Source organism: Ptychodera flava, chromosome 20 (assembly GCF_041260155.1).
Source record: "Ptychodera flava strain L36383 chromosome 20, AS_Pfla_20210202, whole genome shotgun sequence".
NCBI lineage: Eukaryota > Metazoa > Hemichordata > Enteropneusta > Ptychoderidae > Ptychodera > Ptychodera flava.
In genome coordinates, this window is record NC_091947.1 from 22930439 (window position 1) to 22944846 (window position 14408).

At 40.2% G+C, this 14408-nt stretch overlaps 1 protein-coding gene across 1 annotated transcript in view; it reads left to right on the top strand.

The window, feature by feature from the left end:
- LOC139120347 (protein mono-ADP-ribosyltransferase PARP14-like) overlaps window positions 1–14408 on the top strand; it is an 82561-nt gene that overhangs the window by 46977 nt on the left and 21176 nt on the right. Inside the window, exons 12-13 of the mRNA XM_070684687.1 lie at window positions 6977–7053; window positions 8562–8928. The gene's annotated coding sequence lies outside the window, so the exon portion shown is untranslated. The remainder of the gene's footprint in view (window positions 1–6976; window positions 7054–8561; window positions 8929–14408) is intronic.

Here is a 14408-nt window from a genome sequence, read left to right on the forward strand (position 1 = left end):
TGTCAGAGAAGTCTTTAATGATTTGGGTGATGTTCCTGGCAATGGTCAGAAGACACATACAAAAACATTCGAATCACTTACAATCAGCCACTCAGACAGAGGTTCTGTACTGTGAGAGAAATTATATCAACAAACTGCTGCAGTATTTAGATAGCAGATTTCAAAATGATGAGATGAATATTCTGGAATGTTTTGATGTAATTCTAAACCCACACAGATATCCTGAAAATTTGGCCAACCTACCTGACTATTGGGTCAACCAGCTTGATCAACTGTTGAATCATTATACAATACACCAGGTATTGATGCTGATAGAGCTAGGGCACACTTTCTGTTTTACAAACACTTCACAAGATCTCATAGGGACGCACTGAATTTTGATATGTATATCAAGCTGTTGCCAACTGATTTTACAGAGGAGTATCCTGATTTTGCCATTCTTGCTAAAATTGCTCTTGTCATACCAGTGTCCTCTGCCCCATGTGAGAGGGGCTTTTCAGTACAAAATGCCATCAAACAGAGGGCAAAAAATACCGTAGACTCAATCCTCAAAGGCTTAATAGACTAATGTTCATCAAACTGGTTGGCCCCATCATAGATGATTTTGACTTCATGAACACTGCTAGGTTATTTGCTGAAGGAGCTGTTGGCAGAGTGTGAACTCAAACCTACTGGACTTGCTAGGTGAATGCCATTTCAGAGTATGAAATTACTTACCTTCTTGTCAATTTGACAAATTTGAATACTTGTTCAAATTTCACAACATTGTGAACTTGTCATTAAAGTTATGAGATCATTTTAATCATGAATAGTGTTCTTTGAATTGATCAATGAGGGCCCTGAGCAGTATGAACTAGAATTTTCATGTAAGAATTATTTTAAGAAATGTGCAACCATTTGCCGTGTGTTATAACACTAATTGAACACAGTGAAGACCATGGCATGGATAAACAATAAAATATTCTTTTGAAATAAATTGGGACCCCCATATTTTGATGTAGGACTCCCATTTTCTAACACCAGGGGTCCCAGGGACTCTCAAAAGTAAAAAGTGATGTAAAACCTGGAACGCTGAATGGGTCTTGGTCTGCCATTGGTGCAAGCTGCCTGAATTTCGTCATCTGCAAACGAGAAAGTGAATCAGCTATTGTGTTATCTGTGCCTCTTATGTGAGCAAGCATGACATGAAAGTTCCCTTTGGCGGCTGCAAAGAAGATAGCTCTGACCAAACGCATTATTCGTCGACAGCGCGATGAGCCTTTTTTCCAGATGCTGACCACTGACGTGTTATCGCAATGGAAAAGAATTCTCCGTCCATGCCACAATTGCCCCCAAATTGAACAGGCCAGCATGATTGGGTACATCTCTTGCCATTCGATTGAAGCGTTGAAGTCGTCAGGCCAGGAGAGATGGAACCAATGACCTTTGTGGTATGCACCACAGCCGATTGACCCAGCGGCATCTGTGAACAGTTCGAGGTCGGAGGATGCAGACCACTGTGTATCAAGGAAGGAAGCGGAGCCGTTCCAAGTGGGAAGAAAATCCAGCCACCATTTGACGTCGAGGCGGAAGTCATCTGACAGGGTGATGATGTCATTGGTGCGTTTGACGGTTGTGCTGAGATCAATCATACGGCGTAGGAAGATTCTGCCAGCCGGAATACATTTGCATGCAAAGGAGAGAGTTCCTATTAAAGATAGAAGTTGGCGTTTCGTGCAGCTTTGTCGCTGTATCCATGTTGGCAAGGCTTGCATCAGATCGGTGAGCTTGTCGTTTGGGAGTCGCATGACCATTTTGATTGTGTCGAGTTCGATGCCCAGGAAAATGATGATCGGTGATGGGCCTTCGATCTTCTCCGGGGCGGTTGGGACGCCAAGGTAGTGACAGACTGATACCATTGTGTTTAAGAGTTGCTGGCATTTATCGGTGTGTGGAGGTCCTGCGCCGAAGTAGTCATCAAGATAGTGAAGTAGGTCTTCAGTATCGGCTCTCCGGCTGATGATCCAGTGAATGGCATCTGCTATCTGATTGAACAGGAAAGGTGCCGATCTAAGACCGAAGGGCAGAACACGGTCAAAGAAGTAGTGATCCAACCATTTGAAACCAAGTAGGTGCCAGTCTTCTTTTCGGACAGGACAGAGGCGAAAGGCATACCTGATGTCGACCTTTGTCATTAAAGTTCCTTTGCCATACTTCTGTATTATGGCAACGGCATCGTCAACCCTGGCGTAGGAGAGCGTGTAGTCTTCTTTACAGATGTGGGCGTTGACACTGTCCGTGTTGGGTCGGGATAGGTCCATAATAATACGATGGCCCCCGGACTTTTTTGGTCGAAGGCCGAGGGAGTTGATGACAAAGTCTGGAAGTGGGGGGCTGGTGAAAGGTCCGACTGTGTGGCCAAGCGAGACTTCTTTGAGGATTGCTTTGGTGACGATGTCTGGGTTGCTGAGTGCCGACCGTGCATTTGGTGTGAAACGGGGGTGATGGTGACCTTTGAATCCCAGGTTTGCGCCATGGCTGATGCTTTGCAAGACAGATGAAACAAATTCCTTGTTGGGGTGGTGGTGCAGTTCTGCTGCAAATCTATGAAGTTGCAGTGGGGTTGTTGGTTGGAGTGATACGGTCAGCCCTGGCTTGCATGTTATGCCCTCGAAAGGGCTGTGGTGGAAAGGGCTGGTCTTGCTGTTGTTTTGAACCAGATTTTTGGTGGGATGATGCGCCATGGTCGGTGGCAGAGCAAAGGAGCATGTGTGAATGCGACCATGTGCACATGGACTTTTGCAGCTCGGTTGAATTGTCGACATACCTGAGTGCTTGTTGTTGGAGCAATGTTGTTGTTGTGTAGCTGTAGGCGTGGCATGGAGTTGTCCCAGTAATATGGGTTGCGAGAGGCAGCATTGGTGTGACATTCAGATTTTAGGTGACCTCGTTGGCCGCAGGCGAAGCATTTTGGAATCAGCAGATGTGGACGCTGCTGAAAGCATGTAAAGTCTAGTTTATGGTCTGGTACACTCCAAATGTGCTGGTCGGGATATCTGGATTTGTTAAGACGGAAGGCTTTATCGTACCCTAGCCATGCCTCAGGCTTGTAGGTCTCAGCCTTGGATGCTATGAATTGGTAGTAACTGCATAGGTGGACGGCTTCGTGAGGGAAGAAGTATGACCGGTAGGCTTGGAATGTCGCAAAGCACTGTGACCATGACTCGAAACTGTCGATATTCTTCCGTTTTATGTGGGTTGTGAAGGTGGCCACGCCAGGAGTGTCCGGGTCGAAGGAGACTTGCGTTTTGGTGGTCTGAGCAGAAGATGGGAGGAGGGTGTCGGGGTGTAAATCAGCTAGTTCGATAAACTTACCAGGGTTGGCGAGTGCTGTTAGCGTTGACTGGTCGACGTACGGAAGGTTCAGATGTGATGGGGGAATCGGTGTGGACTTTTGTACTGGCGGTGGCTGTACGTTGGCGGTGATGACGTTGAGCTCGCTCGGAACGTTGTTAACCATGGAGGCCGCCATGTTTGTGCTGGCGCCACCAACGGCCTGCTGGTTGACTTCCTGTCGATGAAACATGGCGGAAGCTGGATCGGGTGTGGTCTGGTAGCGTGTCTCAATGGCGTCGTCGTTAATCCGGCGGCGAGAAGTCGTCGTTGGCTGGATGTGCTGCCGAAAGTGGTTGGTTGCGTTGAGTTGGTTAGATGTGCCGATCAGTGCCGGTGATAGTACCTCTTGGTAGGAGTTGATGGCCTGGCCCGTCGTGTGTCGAGTGAACGCATCGACGGTATGGTTTGAACTTGGTGCTGAAGTGGTATTACCGGGGCCGACGCAGATGACGTCCTGGGCGGTTGACCCCTGCGTAGCCTGCAGTGACGCTACCGCGGCGGTGACGCTCCCGCGGCGGCGATTTGAGACTGGATGAGTTGACCGATGTTTTCGGGAAGGGTTGCACCATCGTTGTTATTCGGAGTGGGTCGACGTCGAGACTGTCGTGAAGCCTGACTCTTCTTGGTGGTCGGGGTTGTATTGAAGCGTGCAGGTACGCGCTTGGTGCGAGAGGACAGACGGCGAGCGGTTTTAGTTTTGCCCATGGTTCCTTTGAAGGTGAGGGATGAATCGAGATGAGGACAATGGTAGTGTGGAACTGGAGCGAGTTCAGAAAGCAAAGCTCAGTGCGGCAGCTAGCACGTGAATGCTCAGTTTTGGAATGAACGGCAACAGGAAACCTCGGTGAAGGTCACGGTTGAATACATTTGCATGTAATAAAGTGAAGGGATTAGCGACTATGATTCAATGTCCACTGTAAAATGCAAAGCTCAAACATAAACATGGCAAAGAGACGCTGGTGGAGGCTGCAAAAACATGACAGGTGTACAGCGTCCCTTCCTTCATTAACACAGATTACATAGCGAGGAAAAATGTAATCATAATATTAAGGCCTATAGTATGTGTTTTTGATACATCTGCCAGGTGTCTGTGAAACACTTAAGCCCCAGGTTAGCTAAGAGATAGTAATCATTTTGGCAGAGGGATAAGATTGGGAGGGTGTCATAACTACCATCATTTCAGTGGTTTGTGTTGTACCTGGAATACGGGGAGTAGACATACTGCAAACTACGTAGCACAGGCTGAGTCAGGGCAATTACCATCCAGGCAGTGATATACTCTGCAAAAGTTGAAACATCGTCAGGGAGGAAGTCATGAGTAGTCAAAACAACACCACACATTCAGCTAGCTGTTCAGACCCCATCATTTGCAAGTCTTGTTTGTGCAGATCTGGTGTTATTGCTTTGGCTACGTCTGACCTCCATCCGAACAATGTTTTGCAACTTTTGCAGAGCTGATTTCTCTGTGTCCGACTGATATTAATGCCTAATTAATTACTCCTGACAGTGTTGGCAACTCCTCAATTTAGACAGCATGTCTAGTTCTCATATTGCCAACGGTTCAATGCAAACCACTGTGATAAGTTTGAGTATTGCTATTGCACCCAATCACACCATATTTACAATTGCTTGAATGGTTATTGATCAGAAACTGTTGTGACCAACACAAAAACATTTTCAAAGGACATAGATTGCAGTGTTGTATTGCAAACAATTGCAATATCTAACAAGTACTTGTCACGACAGTTGGCAAACATTTTTATAATTTGAAACGTACGACTTAGACAAAACTAAAATATTTAAGTTCAGGTTCTTGTATTCTGATGTAAAATTTGAGATTTTTAAAGGTAATTTTATGAATTTAGTGAATATCAAGTTCTCTCTTGATTTGGCTAAAATATTCCTTCTGATTTGGCTGAAGGTATTTTGTAAATGGATTTTCATTTCATTCCTTTGATGGTTCTGTATATACTATGTACTATATGTGTGGCAGACAGAAATATATGAAAAAATGTTCTGTAACTTTTTAAAAATAAAATTTGGTGGGACAGTCACTTAAGCAAATATATCAAGACAATGTTTTTCCCTTCTATCATTTTAAAGTCACTTTTTTGAGGTCAGGGGTCAAAACTCATGTTCTGAAGTTTTTTTCCAAACCACTGATTTTATCACTTTGATTTCAGGCTTTGTGCTCTTTAAGTTGAAGTGGAGTCAGAATTGTTCATTTTTTGGTGAAAAATACCTTTATATTTAATATATTTTATAGAATATTTTCGTTCGTTTGCTGTTTACTTGCATCAAAATATCGTCTAACTGTGCCATGACAGCTCTGCATGACGTTTCGCAGCCATAAGTTGCCAACTGCAAAGTACAACAGCGAACAACAATTTGTTTTGCGCAGAAAGGATGCGCGTAAGTATAATGACGTCAGCCATGTAATATCAAATGCAGAGGGCATCATAACATTTGCAGAGGGCATCATCACGTTCTTTTACATGTCACGTGAGTCGTGTTTAACCAATGGTAGTGCACGCTGAATGAGTGAGGTGTAATAATGTGTTTTGTTAGGCAAACAAACACTTGCCAAATATATTAGTGAAAAAGTAAATATTCAGACTGAGTGTGGATACCAAAACAAAAGTAACCGATATAATGGGATTTTAATCAATGTCCAATTTGAATTTTAGTGTAACAGACAAAAGATACACAATAATGGGGATTACCCAGTGTCAGGTCAGGTTTCATTTGCGCGTATATAGTATATAGTTTTGGGTACCCATAACATTATATGTGCATGTGTGACCTTATTATAGTGGTTGGGTTCTGATTGCTAAAGTCGGGTACTACCGTACTATGGTTGATAATTTGTTGTCAAATTAATGAATGACCTAATTGATTAATGTCTCACTTTAATAAAAGCATTGTTCATATTTGTTTGAGCGACAGGACTTTTGTTTGAATTTATAGTAAAGTACATTTGTGTATGACATGAGAGTCCGTCAGGACTTTGATGTCCCTGTGCCCAATATTTATAATCTGTGATTGGAGTACATTACCAATGTCAGCTCATTTTGTTGATGTGATAGAGCATTAATAAATCTTGTTACACGTACTACTAATAAATAAATGTCTGCTTTTAGGAATGTATTAGCTTTTTAGTCCCCGCAAACAAAGTCCAGGGGGACTTACATGTACATTATGGGATCCGTCCATCAGTCCGACTGTGTTCATCTGTCAGTCCAGCCATCTCTCTATGTCTGCCAACATGCCACATGCACATGCAAGTCCACCCCATTCAGTATACATTGAACATAATCCAGTAGTCATGCATGAAAGATTGTATGTGATAGTGCCCTCTACAGCCACTTGCGCATCTTCCATATTCTATGTCACAACTTCTTTTTTCAAGAGAGAAAGGAATCATATTGTGTTTGCCTATTAGCGCTTCTGGACTTTGAAACTGCATTTACAATCATATTTGTATACTTTTACTGTTGCACTTTGACAAATTTACATTAGGCTGGAACTCATTGACAATGACTTGCTATATTACTGAAAAAATGGTACTGCATTATTATTATACCATTTTATACCTTTATAGGTTATTGACAGGAAACTGTGAAAAACCTGTCCAAAGAAGATATGTCAAGCCTGAACATTTTGGCAGAAAGTTTGAATGTGAGTAACAACACATTTACATTTTTACATAGGAGGCATTGTGTGTTCACACATGCTAAAAATTTATGTTGCGCAATTGCTCGAATTGTAAACCTAATAGGTATTCAATGTTTATCTCATGAGATATATATGCTGTATTGGCTGTAGGTACTTCTGACAAGGATGACAACTGTGATTTCTGATAATAGACTCCAAAATTACGGTGTTTTGATGACCTATTAATGCTGCCAGGTTTTTGAAGAAACCACAATATAAATAAGTTGCTCTGCAGCCTTTACACTTCATAGACACTTAAAACACAGTTCAATTAGATTTTGTTTATCTGCTATCATAAAGTTTAACTGTGTCACATTGTAAGCAGCTGAAAGCAACAACTTTTTGTAATTATAGGATTCAAAATTACTTCAGAGGCATTGTAGTGACAGATTTTTTCACCATGTTAGCAAACATTCAATTGGTACAAATTAGATGTCCCAAGGATTTACATTAATTTTGTAATAATGCTAAGCAGCTTTTAGGTTACCTCTATTTAACCATGGAAAAAGTTAAATGCTGACAAAGTATTATTTTCAGTTGTTAGAATGATTTTAACAAATCTGAATTCATCCTCAGAAGCCTGAGATATCAGACAAATTTAAAGTAACTAAATGTGAAAGATTTTTAGTTCATTTGTTCACACACATAAGTTTTTGTCATATGTGTATCATAGACATGATATCTCAAGAACAGATTTTATCACAATCAAACCCAGTACATAGATTTGTCAATAATAATTACTAATTAAAGTTTGTTCAGCATGACTTGCATTGTTTGTGCTAAATTGCATTAGTATATTGAATCAGAGGATACTAATGTGTAAGAATATGGAAGGACTTTGCCACAGTAGATGAATTTGCAACGTATGTTGATGATGCAAAGTAGATGGTAGTGAAAGACATAAGTTTCATGTCAGCTAATTATTGCAGATATAATGATTTTTTAATAGAAGTTATATCAATGGCTTCTGCACCAAATTTGATGAACCTTAGCCAAGATATTGCCCAAAGGAGGTACTGTGGGGCAGTGGTTTGGGTACCAGTCTCACTATCAGAGGATGGTGAGTTCGACACGGTTGGCAAGTCCAGAGTAACAGACTCACTGTCGGAGGTGGTTAGTTCAAGACTGGAGCACGGTGTTGTGCCCTTGAGCAAATGCAAGGCACTTTGCTCCTCATTGCTCTATTGGGTAGTGGGTACGGATACCTCCTCCTATAATTGGGCGTTCATCTGTTGGATGATCGATTGAGTAAAAACAAAAACATACATACATAAGTTAACTTGAGAACATATTGCAGATTATTCCAAATAATTGGAGTAATGAATATGGCTTTTAAAAAACAACTTTACAATATTAGGGCTACTTATTTCTAGAATAAACATGTTTGAAGTGAATCTTGCTATAGATGAAAGATATTGCATAATGTAAAAGATATTAATTGTGCTCATGCATGCATGGTCTTCCAAATGTAGGTAAAGGTCGATACGGTTGACACTGGTTCAGTGAGTAGGCTCCGAATACAGGGTGGTCCAAAGGATGTGATGAAAGTTAACAAGGAAGTTAATGCTCTTCTTGAAAGAATTAATGATCAGGAGCGGCATGAAAATGAGGCAAAGCTGCTTGCCAAAAATGTGAGTTGGTTATTCTTAAATGAAAACGAGGAATTTGAAGAGTATGACCAACTTACTACAGGAATCATAGAAAGAGCTCATCAAGACAAAATGACTGGTGATGTCTTGTTATATATAGAAGGAGGAAGATACAAAATAGACTTCGATCAATGACAGAGATTGCGAAGACAACTCTACAGTGTTGAAGTTAGAAGAGAATTGAAGGAAGGTTAGTGGTCAGCTTGTTAGTCCCCACGGACACCGTCCGGGGGACTTATAGGTTTGGTCTGTCCGTACGTGCGTTGTGCGTCCGTGCGTGCGTGCGTGTGTGCGTCCGTGCGTGCGTCCGTCCGTTCACGCAGATATCTCAGAGATGCAAGGAGCGATTTCATTCAAACTTGGTACAAGGATTACTTCATATGTCATACAGATGCACGTCAATTTGTTTTGTGATACGATCCAATATGGCCGCCAGGCAGCCATTTTATTACGATTTTTTCATGTACAGAGCCATAACTCAGACACGTTTCAACCGATTTTATTCAAAGTTGATACAAGGACATTGACCAATGTCATTGATATGCACGTCAATTTGTTTTGTGATACGATCCAATATGGCCGCCAGGCGGCCATTTTCTAACGATTTTTTCATGTACAGAGCCATAACTCAGACATGTTTCAACCGATTTTATTCAAAGTTGGTACAAGGACATTGACCAATGTCATAGATATGCACGTCAATTTGTTTTGTGATACGATCCAATATGGCCGCCAGGCGGCCATTTTGTAATGATTTTTTCATGTACAGAGCCATAACTCAGACATGTTTCAACCGATTTTATTCAAAGTTAGTACAAGGACATTGACCAATGCCATAGATATGCACGTCAATTTGTTTTGTGATACGATCCAATATGGCCGCCAGGCGGCCATTTTCTAACGATTTTTTCATGTACAGAGCCATAAGTCAGGCATATCTCAACCGATTTTATTCAAAGTTGGTACAAGGACATTGACCAATGTCATAGATATGCACGTCAATTTGTTTTGTGATACGATCCAATATGGCCGCCAGGCGGCCATTTTCTAACGATTTTTTCATGTACAGAGCCATAACTCAGACATGTTTCAACCGATTTTATTCAAAGTTGGTACAAGGACATTGACCAATGTCATAGATATGCACGTCAATTTGTTTTGTGATACGATCCAATATGGCCGCCAGGCGGCCATTTTGTAATGATTTTTTCATGTACAGAGCCATAACTCAGACATGTTTCAACCGATTTTATTCAAAGTTGGTACAAGGACATTGACCAATGCCATAGATATGCACGTCAATTTGTTTTGTGATACGATCCAATATGGCCGCCAGGCGGCCATTTTCTAACGATTTTTTCATGTACAGAGCCATAAGTCAGGCATATCTCAACCAATTTTATTCAAAGTTGGTACAAGGACATTGAACAATGTCATAGATATGCACGTCAATTTGTTTTGTGATACAATCCAATATGGCCGCCAGGCAGCCATTTTCTAACGATTTTTTCATGTACAGAGCCATAAGTCAGGCATATCTCAACCGATTTTATTCAAAGTTGGTACAAGGACATTGACCAATGTCATACATATGTACGTCAATTTGTTTTATGATATGATCCAATATGGCTGCATGGCAGCCATATTGTTACAATTTTTTCGTGTCCTTAGCCAAAACTTGGGCATGTCTCAACTGATTTTATTCACCGATTTTATTCAAACTTAGTACAAGGACATCGACCTATGTCATACATATGCACATTGATTTGTTTTGTGATACAATCCAATATGGCCGCCGTGTGGCCATTTTTTTCCGATTTTTCATGTCCGGAACCATAACTCAGACATGTATCAAGCAAATTTATTCAAAGTTGGTACAAGGACATTGACTTATTTATACATATGTATGTCGATTGGTTTCACGAGATGGTCCAATATGGCCACATGGTAGCAATTTCGTTATGGTTGTTTCATGTCGAGAGCCATAACTCTGGCAAGTCTCAACTGATCTTATTCAAAGTTGATACATGTACATTGACTTATGTCGTACATACACTTGTTGATTTTTTAAACAGTAAGATCAAATATCGCTGCATGGCGGTGAATTTGTTACAATTTTCTAATGTACAGAGCCATAACTCAGACATATTTCCACCAGTATCATTCAAAGTTGGTACAAGGACATTGACCTATTTCATACATATGCTCGTCAATTTGTTTCACGTCATGTAGCAGTAACATGTCAATTATTGAAGTTTCGTAAATAGGCTGATATGTCAAGTAATACTGCATCAAATTCATGAAACTTTGTACAGATGTTAAGCTCACATTGCTTTAACAGTGAAAAAGACATTTATCAGTGTCATTTTAATTAATTTGTAATTGCATAAGTAATGAACTTTCCTAATTAGGGTGATATAGCCACAAATTAATACAACGTCAAATGTGATGAAACTTGATACAGATGTTGATCTCATAGTGTTGTAAATACTGCATCAAACTTTATGAAATATGGTACCAGTGATAATCTGTTAAGTGTTAGGATTGTATGCAAAAATGTTTTACAACATCCTGTTGATTAATTCCTAGTAGACTCATTTTATGAACTTTAGGATGGTGGCCTACTTGGTTTTATGTTTTCATCACCATGGAACTCATTCTTGGCCATTGAGTGCCATCTGTATCAAAGTATTTTATCACAGACCTAATTAATGAAGAGGACTCTATCCTCTCTGAGGACATGTAATCAAAGTACCCATTAACAAGTGGGGACTGTGTCATCAACGATGACTTGTTGTTTACATGGTGTATATCATATTGTTCAATATTGCTGTACTTACTGTAACAGTATTGACTAACCCAATTGGTTACCAATATCTGCTCTAGATATGGTTGGCACCAATAACTATGTTGGAGAATCCATGGATTTAATTTGCTTGCGCTTTTGATGATTTTATTTCTTTGCCTGGTCAAGGGCAGACATATTCGCAATGGTAATTAAATGCCAAGATTTAATTAATGTATATCAGAGTGAGGTTACACCCAAACTCACATTGCCCTGCTTTCGTATGTGTTGACCGCAATATCGCAGTCTTTCGTGTTTGACCGCTGTGGATTGTATTCAACCCTAAACTGACCACGATCACTGACCATGATCAGTGTGACAATGATCTGACCATTTTTTATGGCCACTGAATCATTGTCAGATGATGGTCATTCATTGTCAGGTCACATACCATTTGATGTGAGTCCCATTCTACCCTGAATTGTAAGGACAATATAAGACACAGTCATTTATTGTCATGTTATATAGTTGTGACAATGAAACATAATCATTTGTAGTCAATTGCCTCAGCCTAAATGACAACAAAATATGGTCATTCATGTACAGGAGCTGTGGCTTGAGCATGAATTACTGTATGATGTGCCTAGACAAATGCTATGACCACAAAACATGTTAATTACATTGTCATGAATCTCCAATAAATACAAATTATTGACCACAAAATATTCCTTTTCATCAGCAAGATGAAGACTGTTAACGCTCTGAGTGCCAAAGTCAATTGTTGTTGCCTTATAGAATATATACCCCAGTCACAGATTTTTGCCAAAATTTTGATGAAATACTATCGTTGATTCACAAAACAAGTCTAGCCCATGTTTTGATCATTGATCGAGTGGGAGAAAGTTACAAGTAGTATGGTGCACACCATGATAAAGTTTGATGTTGGAAGATAGTGAACTCACATATATATTTAATAATATGCAAACGTTTTCCCTGAAAGCCCTTTATACAGCTTTGTTCACAAAAATGGCAAAAAGAATTAAAATTTTAGTTAATATATGATTTTTTTGTTTACTTACTAGCAACACCTACCAGATATTTGTGGAAAAGAATGATCGAGTCTTGCACCTCACATGAACAATGCCAGAGAAAGTCCCCGAGATAGTCGTGACTAGTTCGCATTGATGTTCATGTCAGAGGATTGAACGCACATTGACAGAGAATTTCTTCGATTGTTTGCAATAAATTGCATAAAGGTTTACCTAAAATTATTTTTCCTTCCTCTTCATGCTTTACAAAGTCTCTGTACTAGAGAACAGTATCCTGGAGGTCATAGCTAGGTCAGGTAGATCATTCTAATATTTGACCTATAACCCTTAATACAGCATCACATGTCTCAGGCTACACATTTGATTTGCTCATTTGCGCACTCCATCATTTGATTTCAAATGGGAGCCATGTTTGGTCTAACACTGTGGGCCCCTGGAACTTACAACGTTTTCAGCACAGTTTTGTGAGATAAACTGTGGACTATTTCGCTCATTGAATAATTTATGGAGAATTATGATCACTGTTTGAAGAACTCTGCCAGAGTTTAATGCTGTCGAGTGACACTGTCATGAGCTGATTCTCAAATAACCTGTATGCTGCTGACCGTGTAATGATCAAGGGCAATGGTGTGCCTCAATTGGCCTGGGTTAGTTTGTACTGGAGATTTTCTGGGATTTATTGAGGTTTCTTGATAGAATTTGCTTCTCAGACACTTGTTTACACCATTGGGGATTGTTTAAAATCACTGTGGTTCTTGGAGAACATGATGTTGTGACAAGAAATCCTCTCTATCCGTATTGATTGTTGCATTGCCATGGCAAGCAATCAATCAAAACTGACTGTGCATTACAAGGGAATATGCCACAAGGGTGACATTGAAGTTTTATTTTCATCAAAATTCTTGATGTTTCAATAAGGCATGGCATTGTTTTTAATTCAAATTTTACTCTAAGCTATCACCAAAATATTTTATCCAGATAGGATTTGATTGTTACAAGTATTAAATAAACTCTGTTGAAGGTCTTACTGTGATACTTTCTGATGCTCAGTCAGGCTGCAGTTCAACATCAAGGTCATCTCTTACTGCATCAAAAGTATATTGGTTGATATTTCTTTATAAGTATTTCTCACGTTCATAGCCATATACATTACTTTACAATAATTTAGCCTTTCATTTAAAATTTTTACGTAAATACAGCATGCATTAAAGGGGAAGTTCACCAAGGGTGATTTTTAGTCCCCGTGGACAAAGTCCAGCGGGACTTATAGATTGGGTCCTGTCCGTGCCGTCCGTGCGTCCGTCATCAACAGTTTCTCAGACACTGCTGAACCAATTTTGTTCAAACTTGGCACAAAGGCATAGCACTATGACCTACAGATGCACAAAGATTTATTTTGCGCTACAATTCAATATGGCCGCAAGGTGGCCATATTTGTGCGATTTTTCATGACTTTGAATATTAACTCAAACATCTGTGAATTGATTTTGTTCAAACTTGTGACAAAAGGAAAGCACTATGATCTACATGTGCATGTCAATTTATTTAGTGATACGATCGAATATGGCCGCAAGGCGGCCATTTTTTTTTGCGATTTTTCATGTCTTTGAACCATAACTCAAACATCCATGTACTGATTTTGTTCAAACTTAGCACAAAGGCAAAGCACTATGACCTTGATATGCACGTCAAGTTATTTTGCAAAACATCAAATATGGCCGCGAGGGCAGCCACATTTTTTGCGATTTTTTCATGTCATTGAACCATAACTCAAACATCCATGAACTGATTATGTTCAAACTTGGCACAAAGGCAAAGCACTATGACCTTGATATG